We start from the raw sequence: 5,569 nt of genomic DNA, 5'->3' as shown, positions 1-5,569 counted from the left end.
GAGCACTATCTGTTTTGTGTACATATCGACAGATGGACATTTTTGCAGCTAGCAGGTGTGTTTGACACTTGGGTGTGTGTGTGGACAGGCTCCGCCCTTTTTGTACTGCATTTGAGCCTTACCATGGTGATTAACAACCAGTAAACTTGTTGCTTTATGCTGCTTCATGGTCTTATCCCCCTTCCCCTCCTACTATCACCCTCCTTCCCCCCCTCTCTCTAACGTCCCTCTCTCTTCTTCCCCTCTTTCCTTTTCCGTCCGGTCCAACACCAAAGATCTTCAAACATGTTTGAAATTAAAAAAGTTTGGCCTCAATTACAAAAGGGGTTTATTCAGACATACCTTTGGTTTGTCTGAAGATGAATAACCCCTCTTGTTAAAGTAAAATATGTCCAACACAAGAGGCCCTCAGCTCTCATCTGTTTGCCCAGCTGTTGGACAGGACAAGGTTAAGAAAAAAAAATAAAAAAAATAAAAAATAAAAAATAAAAAAAATAAAAAGTATTGATTTGGAAACACTGATGCTATGCTAACTAGCTAGTTAGCTGTTCCGTGTGCTGCCTTTATGTAAACGCGATCCGGGTTAAAGTTTAGACACAGTCTTTTCACAACCCAGACTTTAAGACGGGATGGATATGTCCAACAAAGTTAATTCATATGACATTCATGAAAACTGCATTTTTTAAATAAAACAGACGTGAATCGACTGTTGAATGAAAGAAGCCTCATTAAGTTTCTAACGTTAGAACCCGTATTGTGCTGAAAAGCCCTGTGAGATTGTGTCAGAGTGACAGCCACTAAATTCCCCGTATCTTTAATTCCAATGACGTAATGACAAGAATCCCAAACATTATGTTTTTAGGCTGTTTCGTAGTCGATAAGTAGTCACAGAAAGGGTGGATGGGAGAAATCAGCTGTCAACAGTGATTAGAGTAGAAGTTACTGTAAGTATTACACACAGGCTTCCTGTGATCAGTGTCTTGTCTCTGATTTTTTTTAAAGCTGTTCTTTACTACAAGCTCAAGTTATCATAGCAAGAGTGTTTTAAAAAATTCCCCTTTCTAATATTTGAAAGTTATGTAATTTAATCTCAGCCAGCTAAATGATCTAATCCATGTTTGTCGTGTTTTTATTTATTCTCTAGGAATTGCTGAAGCGTGACATCCTTCAAAGACTGCATCATCGACTGTCAGTCAACCTGTTGCTGTGGAAGGCCAGCACATTCAGCAACAGACTGCTGTCCCAGCGCTGCTCCACAGAAAAACTGAAGCAATCTTTTGTTCCTCGTGCCATCAGGCAATACAACTCTCTGGCAGGGCATCTTACAAGTAATTTCTTTAAATTAATTTTACCCACTGATTTTTCAATTATTTACCTTTTTTATCAATCTTTTTAACTTGTGATATTTCTATTTGTAATGCGTGTGTGTTTTTATGTGGGATTATTAAATACCTTTCTATTCTATTCTATTTCATATTTTATCATCCTATTGTATTACTGTTTTACCTATCAATTGGGAATTTAGCATTTTTGCCCCTGTAAATATCTGTCAGTTGAAAGTATTTGTACTTGTATTCCATAGATCTTGCACCTGAAGGTGGCAGGCAACAACTGTGCAGACTTGGCCTTCTTCAGTGACGCTGTGAACGTGTATGGATTACCTCTGAGGTATTCATTTTATTCATAAAGAAATCTTTTATTCACATATCAGGCAGTATAAGCACTTGGTTATTTGTACAAAAATAAAATAACTTTTTTAGACTCCTCTGAAAACAAAGGCAACTCTAAAACTCTTTCCCCTCATGAATAACATTTACAGTTAACAGTCTCTCTCGCCTCAATTTTTTCCCCAGTGATACATGTAACCCACTCCTGCAATTTATCTAACCTAGAAATTCTACTTATTGGCAACATACATAGAAACATTACATTTTAAATTGATGTGTACCGTATTGGCGATGCATTTGTAATTATGTGTTTGAGACATGATTTTCATGTTATTGTCAGGGTGAGAGGAGATCACGGAGGAGAAAATGTGGGCATAGCTGAGTTGATGCTCACAGTATGTAGAACTGACACAAACAGCTTCATTGCAGCAAAAGTGTACACACAATCAACGGTGAGTTGAACCTAGGTTTAGAAGCTTTAATATATACATAAAAGTGAATGATGTATTAAAAATAAATCTGACAATATATTTCTTTTTGCTTTTTTTCCAAATACAGGATTGAGCCCCTCTGGTGTGATGTCTTCATGAGTGTTACTGGTTTATATTACAACATCCTGCACTCTCCTGAGGACCAAGACTTGCTCAATATCAGTAACATCACGTATTCTGCTGCCATTACATCTTCCTACCACGCATTCAGGCCAGTTTGGATGTCTTTAGTGACGCGTGGGACAGCCAATCAGGACGGAGCAAAGCATGACACCAAATCAGCTGTGGCAGTTGGGCTTGACCCAGAACCCTGTTTCTGATCCCCGGGTAAGTGCTTTATTTCAGTGTTTTTCAACCTTTGTTCACTTGTTCCACGGTCTGACACCGGACTCTGTGGAAAGTTACACCGCTAAAGACGAGCTTTAGCTGGTATTTTTGTTAGAACTGAGCGACTTTATCAGCAGAATTAAGAACAAGGAAGTGAATAATTTAACCACTTCTGATTGGTCAGACTGATGACATGTGATTAAGCCTTCACGAATGATTGGCGGAGACAGTTAAAGGGGCGCGACTTTTTCTTACACAGCTATAGCTGCAGCTAAATCGCGGTACCGTCAACCTTATCAAAATGTCTTTAATAGAATCAAATAAACACAAAGAAAGATCTTTTATATTCCTAACTACTCAGTGTTTTATCAGGGCCTGTTTGGATGAACACAGAGCTGATTTCCTGGAGATGGAAAATGTTTTTAAATGAGTGAATTAGGGCAATTTCCCACGGCACACTTGACCATCTCCCACGGCCCACTGGTTGAAAAACCCTGCTTTATTTAATCTCACTGTACTGGACACTGATTTGTGTGCAGTTCGACTAAAGTGGAAAGTATCAAGAACAGTATAATGAAATCACAATGACTACAAGGAATTTTCATCAAAAATGAATGAAAAGTATTATTGTTGTGTGGTGCAAACTATTTCCCTAAATTGTTTGGTTTTTTAAATCAAGTAGGAAGAATAGCACATCTGCAAGTTCAAAATGCATCACAATGCATGGCATTATGAGCCATCAGCTGTACTAATCTCACTACTTTGTTAAGAGTCACTTATTTGCAAATTAAAAACAGTTATGGAGATATGAGGTCTGCCTGCTAGAAACAATATAAGTAATTATTAGTGGGTCTCTGTTCCTACATAATCTAAAACATTAAAAAAAACAGCACTGTTTATAAACTGTATCTTTTTTTTTTGTCAGGGTATGCTGGTTCCGGAGTGAATGGGAGGAGAGTGGATCCATGGCTGAACCTCATCCTGGGATCAATGTCCTGGTATGGGACAGTCCCCTTTTGGGTCCACAAATGTTGGAACTGCAAGACGACATCAACCCATTGTTTAATTCAGACCGTTTGGGAGTGGACCTACATCTTTACTGTCCCGTTTGTTTAGAACTTAATTTAGGCGACATAATTACATACAGAAGAAGAGAGACTGAGGGGAGCAAGACAGAGTTCAAATCAATACTGCTGTATTGTTCAAGGGACTTCATTGTATGTAAGGATGTTATGAAAATTAGTTCCAGTTTAAATAAAATTCAAATCAGTAGAGATCCCACATTTGCTTAAATTTTGATGTTTTAATCTGTCCGTGTTTTCACTGAATTTTACTCTGCAATAAAGGGTGAATGTTTGCACTTTGTTGTTCTATGACCATCTTTTGTTGTGTAGTATTTAACCAGTTATAAAACCCAGAGAGATGAGGATCTTTTTTGCAAGGGTGACCTGGCCAAGAGGTGTATATGTATATGGTTACAATATAAAATCAATGACATTTGTGTTATTAAAAAAGTAAAATTAAGGTCAAGCAAAGTGACTTGGGGAGCAGGGGAGGTGTATTGGGTATCTGTGATTGACAGTGAGATGAACTTGAGGTAATGTAGTCCCACTGCGTGGTACGGAGCAAAGTGATGCCAGTTTCTCCACAGAACCTACTGTGGAAGTTAAATATTTTTCTCCTCCACCTTCAGATGATCAAAACCGTGTCTGAGTGTTGAAATGACGCTAGCATGAAAGCTAAGAGAATAACGTACAAACAATCCCGAGTGAAACGTTCATTGTAAATCTCATGACCAGTACAGAGTTCGATGGATTCAATGTCAACTGCATTCAACCACTGTTGCCTTGCTGCCAGGTCCACTGAAAAGTTGCGCAAGCCAGTAAATTTTGACAACAGAAGCCAATAAACCGACAAGTTTTGCTAAAGCTAACACGCTAACGACCGACTGGTAAAGAATCAAACATGGGCGGGGCTTTTGCTACCTGCAGAAAGCGTAGAGAAAGTGTAAGGGGCCATTCGATTGGCTAAAAGCGAACCCGCCTGCTTTGCCGATGAGTTTGATTGACAGATTCACTAGCCAATGGTGAGATTAGTCGACCTACTCCGTCAGATGAGTCTCAATATTCACCGTAGAAAAATCTCTCACAAACACAGGGAGATTCACAAACGAGAACGGGATTTTGAATGCACATTCTGCAATTCGAATGATCTGTGAGTTCACATCACATGTGTACCTAAAAATCACATTTGTGAAGCACTTACTGTGCATTTCTGATACATTTATTGTGAATTTCTAAAATGTTTTTGTGAAAAACAGTGTGCACATTTGTGAGAAACACTTATTGTGCATTTTTAAAACATTTAGTGTGCATTTGTGAAACACAATGTGTGTGTTTGTGAAACACAGGGTGTGTATTTCCGAATTTATTTTTCACATTTGCATAAAATGACATTTGTGAATCGGAGCGTGTGCATTTGTAAAACCGGTTGTGTGCATTTCTGATTATTGAGACTGAATTAACTCCAAATGAGAGGGGCATTGTTTATATATATATATATATATATATATATATATATATATATATATATATATATATATATATATATATATATATATATATATATATATATATATATATATATATATATATATATATATATATATATTTATGTATATATATGCATATATGAAGTAATTAAGTGAGTTGAAGTTGCGCGGCAGGAGCTTCTCACTAATTAGAAAGTCCAGAAATAGCCCTTTCTTTATCTGCAACCTTGGTGCAGCGTTGCAGCTGTAAGCCTGGATTTACCCCAAGCATCGACCCGCGAGCTTCTTGCTCCATCTGTATTTACTCTGCTGCTGCTTGGGAATCTGGGAAGGAGGCTGCCGGTTTGGATGGGAAAAAGGAGGTGAAGGTTTAACGGGTTTGGATCAGTACAAGAGACGGAGATTTTCAGGTGGAGAAGAGTACAGAGATGAAAAATAATTTAGGATTTTGTCAAATAATTCAGAAAATCGCATCTTTAAGACCATGAAATGATTGAGTTTTGTGGGCTGATCTGTAAAACATTGAAAAAAAC

The 5,569-nt window shown here is 37.8% G+C and overlaps 1 long non-coding RNA gene across 1 annotated transcript; it reads left to right on the top strand.

The window, feature by feature from the left end:
• Positions 1–1,619: 1,619 nt before the first annotated feature.
• On the top strand, positions 1,620–2,274 carry LOC105358478. Its single transcript, XR_002874843.1, has 3 exons — positions 1,620–1,668; positions 2,008–2,119; positions 2,226–2,274. It is a non-coding gene; the product is annotated as an uncharacterized LOC105358478 (long non-coding RNA).
• Positions 2,275–5,569: the final 3,295 nt, after the last annotated feature.

This window comes from Oryzias latipes, chromosome 2 (assembly GCF_002234675.1).
Source record: "Oryzias latipes chromosome 2, ASM223467v1".
Classification (NCBI taxonomy): Eukaryota; Metazoa; Chordata; class Actinopteri; order Beloniformes; family Adrianichthyidae; genus Oryzias; species Oryzias latipes.
Note: the sequence above shows the minus strand (reverse complement) of the source record. Positions and strands in the feature narration are given on the sequence as shown.